The sequence below is a fragment of the Onychomys torridus genome, chromosome 7 (assembly GCF_903995425.1).
Source record: "Onychomys torridus chromosome 7, mOncTor1.1, whole genome shotgun sequence".
NCBI classification, from domain to species: Eukaryota; Metazoa; Chordata; class Mammalia; order Rodentia; family Cricetidae; genus Onychomys; species Onychomys torridus.
In genome coordinates this window covers 110336440-110349983 of record NC_050449.1, presented here as the reverse complement: position 1 = coordinate 110349983, position 13544 = coordinate 110336440, and the positions used below count along the sequence as shown (strand labels likewise).

Below are 13544 nucleotides of genomic sequence, written 5' to 3'. Positions count from 1 at the left end.
AGAGTTGTCCTTCATCTCGGTTATTTCTAGGTGATAATTCCTCCTTTTTTTGAGGCAGGGTTTTATGCATCCCAGGATGGCTACGAACACTTTCCAACACCTGGTGAAGAAGAATGAGCATTTATAATTCTCGCTGAATACAGCTAACTAAATCCCTCCCTCCCTCTCTCTCTTTTGCTTTTTCTTCTTTCTCTTCCTTCTTCTTTTTTTTTTTTTTTTTTTTTTTTTTGACAGGGCCTCAAGTAGCCCAGGCTGGCCTCAAACTCTTGAGTTTCTTGTCCTCCTGCTTCCATCCCCCAGGTGCTGGGTTTACACGCATTAGCAAACTATGCAGTACTAGAGATTGAACCCAAGGTCTTGTGCGTGCTGGGCAAGCATTGCCTCTCTTGAAGACATTGAGTTGTATGACTAGGCATAGATGAATTAATTAGAATCTTAGAGGAGTCACAGACAGAAGAAAGCCCACAGCTCTAGATTATTTCTGGTTAAATGTGAAAGTCACAGTTACAGAAAGTTAGTGTTCATTTACTTCCAACTAGGAAAGCTCATGTTTTCTTGGTACATTCTTAAATACTATTTTGTCAACTGAAACCTTAAATTTTGTCAGTGTTCTGTAGGAAGGTCTTTCAGTATATAATATTGCCTCTGGGTAGGTACCCTTTTAACTGGAGTTGATTTGGATTTGAACAAACAAAAAAATATGGACCCTGGCATAACTTATGACTGTGGCTTAGTTCTCTTTGAGGAAAATATTTACTTTTAGGATTATTACAAGTCGTATTTTGGTTAATTAGCTTGTTTGATCAGTGAAAAAACTTTTAAAACATTATTGTTTTTAATGTGTATGGTGCTTTACCTGTACATGTGTGTGTGTGTGTGTGTGTGTGTGTGTGTGTATGTGTGTATGTGTGTGTTCATGCAGTGCTCATGGAGGCCAGAGGAGAGTACTGTATCACTGGCATCAGAGTTTGCAGAAGTAGTGAGCCTCTCTGTATGTGCTGAGAATTGAACCTAGGTCCTTGGGAAGAGCAGGCAGTGCTGTTGACCACTGGGTCTTCTCTCTAGCGCCAGCTTTTTTATTTTTACTTTTTTTAAGTGCTGCATCTGTGAAGAATACTCTAATATAAATCAGTAAGAACATATTTTTTAGAGAAATAAAATTTTAAATGAGTTTCTAGATGTAAATTGTATACTGAAATTTCATCATTCCACTCCCTGGATCATATTATCTGTGGTTTGTTCTATATTCGGAATACTGTATTCTTTGTAGACCTTGTTAGATGTGATTCTTAAGTGTCAGCTGAACAGAATTAAGGTGTCAGAATTGCTAAGTTGTAATAGCTGAGTCTTCATGTTAATGCTACCTTCAATGTCATGCTATCACTATGGTTTTAAAAGCATTCTCTCTACATGTCATGTGTATAGGCCTTTAGAGAGGGCATGGTTTTAATAAAAATATTAAATAGTAAAACAGTTTTAAAAATACTGCCAAAAGCAGAAAACTTGGTACATAAGAAAACTTGATGTATAAGTTACTTTTCTCATTGCTGTAGCAAATAATCCTTGACAAAAGTAATTTAAGGAAGGAAGGTATTTGAGCTCACAGTTTAAGGGTGCAGTGCATCATGGTAGGGAAGGCTTGGAGACAGGTGGCTGATCACATTGTGGCCATAGTCAGGAAGCAGAGAGAGAGGAATGCTAGTGTTTGCTTTCTTCACCATTTTTATTGAGTCTGGTGTTCTAACACATTGAATGGTGCTACCCACATTTAGGATAGGTCTTCCTTTCTTATTTAACCCAATCTAGAAACCCCTCACAGATATGTCCAGAGGATTGTTTCCATGGTGATTTAAAATTCCATTAAGTTGACAATAAAGATTAACCAACACAACCCTTGGCAACTTGATAAACATGTCACGTGATATCATAGCATTCCATCCCTGTCCTCTAGTGTTTCATTTTCATCTCATAATGAAAAATACACTTATTCTACCGCCTGAAGTCTTCATAGTCTTTAACAGGTCCAACATCGTTCAAAAGTGTGAACATAGTCTCTTCTGAGACCAAATCATTTATCTATAACATCCATTCTCTTTACATTAAAACAAAACAAACAAACAGAAAACAAAACACATTATATCTAACACACAATGACACAGAATAAATAGTTTCATTCCAAAAGGAAGGGATAGGGGTATAATAAAGAAAAGTCACACCAAAGTAAGGTCAAAACCTAGAATGGTAAACACCAAACCCTTCAGCTCCATGTCTAACATTTGAGTCTAGTGATGGAATCAACTGTGTTCTGAAAGAGCTTAAGTATCCCAACCAGCTCTGCTGCCTGTAGCAATATGGCCTCTCTCTTGAGCCATCTCTACTTTGTACTGGCAGCTTTCCTCAAGGGACAAGCCAACCTTTCTGGCAATTATGCAACCTTGGGTCTCCACTGTAATTTAGGCTTCACCTTCACAGCTTCATGCTCTGGCCAGTGGCTCTCTGAAATGTCTCCTTCAATCTTGAATCTTTTATGCCTGCCAAACAAGTACCACAGGGACAGCACTGCCAAGTTCTGCTACCAACTGAAAGTGTCCTCTGACTCTCTTGAGCCACAGTTACAGTCTGCACTGCTGTGACAAAATGCCTGACAAAAGGCAACTGAAGAAAGTTTAGTTTAGATTTTAGTTCATAGTCGGAGGGTGTCATAGTGGGAGGAGCTTGAGGCAGCCGCTACACTTCATCCCATTCAGGAAGCAGCGAGATGAAATCTGGAGCTTAGCTCACTTTCTAAATTTTTTTGCAGCCAAGGACTCTCACCTTTGGGATGGTACTAAACATGGTTTGTCTTCCTTCCTTGGTTAACCCAATCTGAAAACTTCCTGGCCAGATATCTATTTCTGTTTAATTCTAATCCCAATCAAGCTGGAGTAAAGGTTAAGTATCTCAAGTCCGGGGCTGCACAGTGAGTTCCAGCCCACCTTCATTGTACCACTAGCTCAAAACAAAACAACATAAAACAAAAAATTAACACTAGAACTAACACATTACCAAGTAATCCTGCTGCAGGATGTTCTTCCCAAAAAGACTGAAAATGGGATCTGGAAGAAGTATGTTAATTTCATGGTGTTCTGATAGTTAAGATGAGGAAACAACCCAAAGATGTGCCCAGTGGAACTAGATGATGGAAATGTGGTGCAATCAAAACAGTGGAATATTGGCTAGTCTTACAAAAGGAAACCCTGCATTTGCAAAAACATGGGTGAAAATGAGAACATTAGGTTATTTAAAGTAAGCCATGTTCTAAAAGACAAAAAAACTACATGCTTTCATTTACATGAGATCAAAACAGTCCCTCAATGGCAGCTGCCCTATGTATGTCTATAGTATATAGATGGGTTACTAAGATTTAAATCGGCATTTAGTGTGGTTTATGAAGTTTCTATTGTAACATAAACTTCTAAGTGGTCTTATTAATAAAAAATCCAGAGCCAGATATTGGGGTGATAGCTGAGAGATCAGAGAGGCAGAACAAGCCACAGCCAACCTCACTTCCACCAACTCCTCAGTTGATCTTGTTTCCTCAGACTGGAAGCCTCTGAGTCCTCACCAAATGGATCTCAGCTGAATTGCTTCTAAAAAGCCTAAAAGCTTAAAAGCCTCTAGTTCCTGGTCTTCAGGCCTTACATACCTTTCTACTTCCTGCTATCACTTCCTGGGATTAAAGGCATGTGTCTTTCTCAAACAAAGACATGAGGTCTCAAGTGCTGGGATTAAAAGCCTGTGCCATCACACCTGGTTCTTTTCCTAGTGTGGCCTTGAACTCACAGAGATCCAGATGGGTGCCTGCCTCCCAAGTGATAGGATTAAAGACGTGTGTGCCATTTTCTGGCCTCTATGTACAATCTAGTGGCTGTTCTGTTCTCTGATCCCCAGATAAGTTTATTAGGCTATAATATATACCAACCACATTCTATGATTATTTTCTTTGTTTTATTAGTTTTTACTTTTCCTTGAAAAAAATTTTTAAAGATTTATTTTTTAATGGCATGAATGTGTATGTATGTGGGCATGTGCATATGGGTCTGGGTGCCGACAGAGGCCAGAAGAAGGATTCTGATCATGTGGAGCTGGAGTTATAGGTGGTTGTGAACTGCCCAGTGTAGGTGCTGGGAACTGAATTCCAGTCCTCTGCAAAAGCAGTACATGCCCTTAACCACTGAGCACTTGCTCCAGCTACTCCTTGAAAATTTCTAAAGCACTAGAATATAGCTGTTGCAAGAAATCTAGCCTTTAATCATGTAAAAAAATTTTATTTCCCTGCTACTTTCGTTTCTCAAACAGAATGAAATCCACCAATGATCTTCACTATTGAACAAGATGAAAAATTATTATTAAGTATCTTAGAACTATGCTAGAAGCTATCCAGCAATATCTGCATAAACTAGCCTCTAAATGAGTCTCACACAGATAGTAGGCTATTAATAAGCTTTTGTTGAATCATTAAGTGTAATATAAAGTTGACTTATAGGCACAAATTTGTTAATTAGGTAAATGAATGAACAGTGAATGTTAAATTTGCATCATAGAGGAGATTAAGGATAAATGCACTTTAAAGATTAGATACAAACTAAATATTTAAGTTCATCATTTGAGAAAAAACTCATGAAAGACAAGATAATTAAAGTGTTCTCATTCTGCATTTGTTCTTGCATATTTCAATTTTCTTAACTACATTTAAAAGGAATCTAAAAAGGAAATCTCACATTTATTGATTCTTCAGTATGCCAAGCACTAAAATGGGTTTTTCTCATAGACTATTTTTTTGCATGTATGTCTGTGTTTGTGTATGCTTACGTGTAGGCATGTGAATGAGTGCATGCACTTGTATGTGTGTGCACATTTGTATATAAATGTCTTCCTTGATTTTTTTGTATATTTTTATTAACCACAATAGTTAAAAATTAATTTCTTTGTGTAGCTGAGTATTTTTCTATGTCCCAGCCAGTCCACAGCCACTCAGACCCACATAAACACACAGAGGCTTATATTAATTAAAACTGCTTGGCCAATAGCTCAGGCTAAGTACTGACTAGCTCTTACACTTAAACCCAGCCCATTTCTGTTAATCTATAATGTTGCCATGTGTTCCATGGCTTTACTTGTGTGCCATTACAAGCTGTTCCCTGAGTGGTGGGCTGGTGTCTTCTGATTCAGCCTTCCTCTTCCCAGAATTCTCCTCTCTGCTTATCCTGCCTATACCTCCTGCCTGGCTACTGGCCAATCAGCTTTTTATTTATCAGCCAATAAGAGCAACACATTCACAGCATAGAGAACATCCCACAGCATCTTTGTTGTATATTATTTGTACAAAATAATGAATTTCAACATGATATTCACACACATGAACTGTGTACTTTGAGCACATTGACCCCTCTTTCACATTGTTTTGGCCCAATCTACCCTCCCTCTGGGTCCCCATCATCCATAAATAAGTTCTTTTCTACCTTTATGTTTTCTTTTATAAAATGTAGATTCTTCATATAAGAGAAAACATAGTATTTGTATGTCCAAATATTTATTATTTTTGCTCTGTAAGATAGCTCCAGTCAAAACATTTTCCTGCAAATGACATAATTTGATTCTTTTTTAATGGAAGGGTAATACTGCACTGTGTATATATAGCTCATTTTCTTTACCCACTGATTTGTTGGTGGGCATTTAGGCTGACTATGTAATTTGGCTATTGTGAATAGTACTATAGTGAGCATGGGTGTTCAGGTGTCTCTGTTGTATACTGACTTAGAGTCATCAGCTATATACCTAGATGTGACCTAACTGGATCATAGTTCTAATTTTAGCTTATTCTAGGAAAGCCAATGTAGAAGTGGTATAATTTGAAGGCCAACTAGCAAATGTTACAGGTTTCATTATAGTTTCTGAAAGCCCCCAAATCAGGAGAGATAGGAAAAGAATGAGAATGTCCTAACTCAAACATTAAGAGTGAATCCAGTCCTCCTTTGCCATTTTGTTCTATTGATGCTGCCAAGATTAGTTGATATCCACCTTTCTAGGGAGGCCCATCTACTTTATCCATCCATTAGCTGAAATGCTGATGTCTTCTGGGAAAATTTATACATATCTACTACTACTGCTACCACTACCACTACTGCTACTACTGTCTGACCAGTCCAGTGCTCCAGTCAAGTTGACATGTAAAGTAGTTAACAAACAAAAAGTCTGGGGGAAAAAAAAGCCGGGCGGTGGTGGCATATGCCTTTAATCCCAGCACTCAGGGAGGCAGAGCCAGGCGGATCTCTGTGAGTGCGAGGCCAGCCTGGTCTACAAAGCAAGTTTCAGGAAAGGCGCAAAGCTACACAAAGAAACCCTGTCTCAAGCAAACAAAATAAAACAAAACAAAACAAAACAAAAAGTCTGAAATCAAGCTGTCAACAAGATTAGGATATCTTTGAGACCTTTCTTGGCTTAAATGGCCATCTTTGCCCTATTCCTTTACATATTCTCTATGTATATCTTTGTGTTCTGATTTCCTCTTGTGTAATGACACCAATTGGATTTAGGTCACCCAGATGACCCAAATATAGCTCTTCAAAAACCCTGTCTTCAAATACAGTAAAGTTCTGGGTTACTGGTGAACTAGTGATTCAGCATATGAATTTGATGGTTGTGGATGGGAATGGGGGGGTCGTAATAGTTCAATCTTGACTTGTTATTTTGATGAAGAGAAGTTCCACAATGGTTTTTATTCCCCTTCCTTTCACAATCTATGAAGCTAATGTCTAGCTTAATTAAAAAAAAAAATAAGGGGTATGTACATAAACCATTTAAGACACTAAGTATTTTAAAGAAATACTGGCTACTGCTATAGAATGTTCTTAAATCTTAAGTCCTTTTCTAATGAATGACAGTAAGTAAAATTCAAGGAACAGAAACAGGATTCATAGAATGACAGACCATATGTAATTCTCTATAATGAGAATCATTTTTCAGAGTGCCTATTTTCTATCCTGTGGTAGTTTGAATGAAATTGACCCCTATAATCTCATAGGGAGTGGCACTATTTAGAGGTGTGGCTTTGTTGGAGGAAATGTGTCACTGTGGGGGAGGTCTTTGAGGTTTCTTATACCCAGGATACTGCCCAGTGAGTCAGTTGACTTCTTGTAGCCTGTAAGATGTGTCACTTTCAGCTCCAGCACCACGTCTATCTGAACCTCTGAAATTGGTGGTTAGTAAGCTATGCCAATTAAATGTTCTTTTTTTAAAAGAAACTAAGAGTTGCTGTGGTCAGGGTGTCTATTCACAGCAAAAGGGGAATCCTAACTAAGACTTTTCCTAATAACAAATCTTTAGTAACTCAAATGTACAGACCCTACACTGAAACTACTAGCAATTTGAGGTAAAGTTTCTGAAGTTCTCACTAATTCTAGTCAGGGCATACTGGGCTATTCCCAATACACAAAGGAGAGAGTTAATTCTTAAATATACAAGCAAGTCATTTTAACAGTGTGGTATTGTGTGTCACCTCCCCATATATTAATATGTTTAATTAATATGCAGTTTCAAGAAGAACCAGAACTTAAGTATAAAAGGGTCTTGGGTACATAGAATCTAGCACTAACCATGCAGTAGCTATATATACTATTAAAATATTACAGTATTTAGAAAAGAAAGTAGACAGTGTTCCCTGGGGTATGTGTCTAGATGGCTTTCCATGTGTGTAAATAATGACTTATAGTCTTATGACAGGTGATTTTGCTGTAAACTGCATGCTTTGGGTTTAGCTATGGATTCAGTTGGTCTTTGTGGATGTTTTCCCTGAATAAAGTGGACCTTGGCTTGTTTTCAAGGACTGTTTTCTCCCCTTACTTTATATTTAAAGAAAATTCTGTTAGAAGCAAAGACACATGTCCTCGTGCTGAATGAGTAGGTCTGGTGGTGCTTTCTTTAATCAGGCTTTTGGACATTCAGATATTGTATGGTTAATGAATCCTGAATGTTAGATTTCCTCACTAAAATCCTCTCTTATATAAGGTCAAGCCAAAAAACCATTGTTTCTACTTTTCTAAAGTTCCAGGGGGAGAAAACCCCATCAACTCAGACTTTTCTAATGACAGGAAAAGTATTTTATCTACTAAAAATTTTGATTTGCTGCTTGTTTCTTAAAAATTAGGCTTTGAAAATTGTATAATACCAACAATAAGCAGCCATTCTTTGTAATTTTTTTTTCAGTTTTAAGAGACAGGATTTCATGATGTAGCCCAGGCTGTTCTGAAATTTATTATGTAATGTAGGCAGAAGTTTCTGTCCTGCAAGCTGCTCCCAAATAACCACACAGAGGCCTAATATTAACTATAAATGCTTGGTCAATAGCTCAAGCTTGTTACTGGCTAACTATAACATTTAAATTAACCCATATTTTTTTTATCTATCCTTTGTCATGTCTTGGTACCTTTTCTAAGTACAGCATACCCATCTTTCTTCTCTCTGCATCTGCTTGAGACTCCTCTCATTCTCCCTTCTTCCCAGCATTCTCTGTTTGGCTCTTCCCCTGACCCTATCCTGTCCAGCTATTGGCCAGTCAGCTTCTTTATTACACCAATCACAACATCATATATTCAAACAGTGTAAAGGAATATTTCACATTTCTCCTTTTTGTCTAATTAAAAATGAAGGTTTTAACTTTAACATACTAAAATTATCTACAATAAAGAAGTTATTAAGTAAGAATTACAGTTACAATATCCAATCCATTTGTATTTGACAAATTTAGAGAAAATACTCTATTATTTATCTTTGTGACTCTAAAGTTTTACACCTAATTTATCTTTTGTCATTACTAAGGACAACTTTAACTATGACTATCTAGTCTTCAACTCTGTCAAAGACCCCAGAAGGATGAAATGTTACCTAACAACAGGGACAATGTAGCCTATGCTGACCTCAGACATTCATAGAAAATCATCTTTCCTCAGGCTCCTAAGTGCTGGGATTACAAGTATGTGCCATCACACCCAACTTGTAACCTCTAATTTTATAGTTATTTATCTAATCTTAAAATTGTATGGTTCTTTTACTTGGAAAAAAAAAACAGGTTATACACACCATGTGTATACTCTACTTAGTAAAGTGAGTGAATTCTCCCACAGCCTTTGATTGAGTATAAAAGTCCTTACAGGATTAGTGTCTCATAAGAAGACACACTAGAGATTCCATTCTGGTTCCTCTTGCACACACCAAGGAAATGCCACGTAAGAAACTAGCCAAAAGAGTCCTTACCAGAAAACCAGCCATGTCTTAGACTCTACATCACTGACAAAAAGAAATGTCTCTTATTTAAGTAGCCTGTTCTTTGATAGATTGTTAAGTGGCCATTGTAGACTAATACATTGATCAACTTTATTGGCTCTCTGTTTGCTTTTCAATTGCTTTCATGTTTCTCTTATAAGTCCATTCCTTAAGTTTGGGATATGTCCTGTGAAAAATTCTTAACTGCATTTAAAAAAATTACATTTAAAATTTTATTTATTTGTGTGTGCATGTATGCATGTGAATATATGTGTGTGTGTGCACATGTATGTCATGGCATATGTGTGGCAGTCAGAGGACAACTTGCAGAAGTAAGTTCTCTCCTTCCACTATGTTGGCTCTGAAGTTAGAGCAGGCCTTGGGCTTGGTGGCAAGTGCCTTTCCCTACTTACCTCTCTTTGCTGGCCCATAACTAAACTGAGCCTCCTTAATAAGACTTTTGTTTGTTTTACATTTTCAATAACACTGGAATTGATTTACAGTTTTAATGTTCTGATTTAAAATTTCCACAGTATTATATTCTTTTCATATTAAATTATATAATTATGAATAATCTACAGTGAACCCCTAATAAAACAGTATTTTATGGGATATGAGTTCTTCCTTTGATCGTGTTTCCTGTCTTTCATTGTTTGTTCTTTTTGATTATTATTATCATGTGACCATCTGTGTATTTAAGTCACTGTCAGCCTGTTTATGAATTCTTTGTTTATGAAGTCCTCGATAGAGTGAAGCAGTTACTTCTGGTTGTAAAAGCTCTCCGGCAATTGTTGATTTTTCTGAAGAACTTGGTTAATCCCACCATATACCCCAACATCGACTGTCTCTGCGTCACTTGACAAAAGTAATCATCTCTGTTTCCTAATGTCTGGTCCAACAAGGGATGCATACCTTGAGTCTGTCTCACATTCTCGGTTGTTCTAGACCTTTTCTATATGCACTGTGTAGTGCTTGCAGGCCTAGCAAACCCGTAGACACTTTCTATGATTATGAATTTGCATATTTTAGATGTTTCCCCTGCAATCTCAGTGTTAAGATGGTGAGTCAGGAGCATCTTGAATTCCATGACAGCCTGAGTTACATAGGGGACCTCTACTTAAAGACAGAACATTCTGACATAGCCCAACTCTGAAGAAATGGTATGGATACTATTGTTTTTATCCAATGCAGAAAAGATGAATCATCTGTGAGAGGCTGAACTAAAACAGCACATTTCCTCTAACCATAGTGCTGGGACAGTACAATGACACCTTTCTTCTTCTTCTCTCTTTGTTTTTTTTTTTTTTTTCCAGTTTGGAAGAACAATCATTATTTTCCTCATTCACACACAAATAATAAAAACCATTTCTATTATAAGCAGTCATTTATCTTCATTCCTACTCTGTATGTATTTATTCATACTGTCTCATTAAATTCTGATACTTTTTAGAACTCCTTGGGTGTGTTGTAATTTCACCATCTGGGATACATCAGTCATGAAATACATATACATTGTAATAAAAATTGATGCTTTGCTGGATTTCCTTGGCGATTCTCCATCTTAAAACATGCTTATTCTATTCAACAATGGGACTATATAATATTTCAACTCAAGAATACCATATTTTCTGATTTTTTTTCAGAATCTGCAATTTAAATTAATGCTCATGGAATACAGAAATATTTGGAGATTTTTAAAATAAAATCTACATAGATTTACTTGGCTCGTGAATTTTATTTGAAGACTATAGATATCTATAATATACTAGATTAAGTTGTTAGTGACTCTGTAGGTCTTGGTGGTCCCTTTAATAAACTCAGTTTAATAATGCTTAATATAAATAAAAAATTTCTCTCTGATCCTTTACCCATCTGTTAGAGTATTTACCCAGTTCCAGATGCTGCACTGAAATGTGGGAGGAAAAAATATCAGTAAATTCCAGGATATAAACCACTGTTTAGGTATTTACAGGTCAGTTCATTAGAGAAAGGCATGTTTATCAAATCAACACATTCATTTCTGGATATTCAAAAGTAATGTCTGTGCTCTTAGAGAGCCTGTGGTCCAGCGGTGCACACATTACTATAATGTAAAGCAGAATGACATAAAGACCAGAGTAAAAATAGAAAGGGGAGGGCAGTAGATCACATAGGGAGAAAACACAATGGTTTGGGACTGCCTTTCACCTTCCAAAGCCCATATTTCACATGATGGATACTGTACTGGCTGGTTTTGTGTGCCAACTTGACACAATCTAGAGTCAACAGAGGAAGGAGTCTCAGTTGAGGAAACACCTCCATGAGATTCAGCTGTAAGGCATTTCCTCATTTAGTGATCAACGCGGGAGGGAGGCCCACCAGCCCATGGTGGATGATGCCATCCCTGGGTTGTTGTTAGAACAACTTATAGAAACCAGGTCCTTGGTTCTGTGAGAAAGCAGCCTGAGCAAGCCATGGGAAGCAAGTTAGTAAGCAGCACTCATCCATGGCCTCTGCATCAGCTCCTGCCTCCAGGATCCTGCCCTGCTTGAGCTCCTGTTCCAAGTTCCTCCATGGTGGGCTATGATCTGGAAGTGTAAGCCAAATAAACCCTTTCCTTCCCAACTTGCTTTTTGGTCATGGTGTTTCATTGCAGCAATAGAAACCTTAACTAAGACAAGTTGGTACCAGCATAGTGGGGGTATTGCTGTGACAGACCTGACCCTGTTTTGTGAGAATTGTAGAAGGACTTTGGAACTTCGGGCTAGAAAAAGCCATTGAGTGTTGAGACCTCAGTGAGATGTTCTGTAGGAGCTTGAAAGATAAGAATGTTGAGAGCAGTGCAGAGGATGGAAGTCTGGCTTGTGAAATTTCAGAGGGAAGTTTTGAGTCACTATCAGGGCCATTTGCTATTTTGATTTAAGACTCTATGGTTCTGGTTAGCTGGGATCGAAGAATCAGCTTTGATTAACAAGATACCAGAACTGCTAAAGTGAATCCATTCTGTTACTGGGACAATTGATGTTAGTTAACTGGAGTTAAGAAATTAGCAGTGATTAAGAAGAGACCAGCATTTCTGAGGTGTAATCTTCTGAGAAGTGTTTTCTGAGAGAACAGAGAAGCTGTGTTTCAGAGATGGCCATGGTTGTACCTCATGTTGGCAGCAGGACTTGGTAAGAGTCACCCAGGTGGTCCTGGTTTTGAAAGCATGAAGGGGTCTTAGAGAGCAGCTGGGGGTTTACTTTGTGAAAGGCAGGAGAGGCCATTGGTGAAGGTGCAGCCTCAGTGGCAGTTGATGACCCAGGACTGAATGGGTCATGCAAAGAAGTTAAGGCTTGGCGCCATGAAGAGAGCCTAGGAGAGGCTATTGGTGAAGGTGCAGCCCAGTTGCAACGAGGGACTCCAGCACTTTAGAGATGCCAGTATCATGAGTAGACCACTAAGAACAGCAGCAGCTGTGGAGTGGAGCCAGCCGGGGCCTAGAAGACAAGCTGTATATGCTGCTGAGGGCAGAGCCAGAGAAGAGACCCAAGCCCTTTGGAGAAGTCTAGATCGTGAGTGAATCTCAGATAATTGGGCATTGAGTTATTTATACTGTTGGAGTTTGGTTTTGCATAGTTCAGATTGTGATGGTGCTCTGGTTCTTCCCTCTTGAATAAGGTATTTAATTTGATTTTGGTTTTGAAAGGAGTCCACAAGATGAAAGATGAACTTTTAGAAGAAATTGTATTATTTTAAAGAGACTGAAATTTCAATGTGTTTGAATATGTAAAGGCTGTGGGACTTTTAAAATTATTTATGATTTTAATGTGAGATCTTAGGAATGAATAAAAAAGAAAGGGTAATGGCTTACTAGTGATGTGTTTGTGTGTCAAGTTGACAGGGGTCAGTTGTACTGGCTGGTTTTGTGTGTCAACTTGACACGAGCTAGAGTCATCAGAAAGGAAGAATCTCAGTTGAGAAAATGCCTCTGTGAGATCCAGCTGTAAGGCATTTTCTCATTTAGTGATCAATGGGGGAGGACCCAGGCTGTAGTGGGTGGTGCTAATGGTCCTGCATTCTGTAAGAAGGTAGGCTGAGCAAGCCATAGGAAGCAAGCCAGTAAGCAGCTCTCCTCCATGGCCTCTGCATCAGCTTCTGCCTCCAGATTCCAGCCCTGTTTGAGTTCCTGTTCTGACTTCCTCCTATGATGGTCGATGATCTGGAAGTGTAAGCCAAATAAATTCTTTCCTCCCCAACTTGGATTTTGGTCATGGTATTCATCA

The 13544-nt window shown here is 38.1% G+C and overlaps 1 protein-coding gene across 2 annotated transcripts in view; it reads left to right on the top strand.

The window, feature by feature from the left end:
* Zcwpw2 (zinc finger CW-type and PWWP domain containing 2) overlaps positions 1–13544 on the top strand; it is a 116540-nt gene that overhangs the window by 966 nt on the left and 102030 nt on the right. The gene's annotated exons all lie outside the window — the stretch shown is intronic.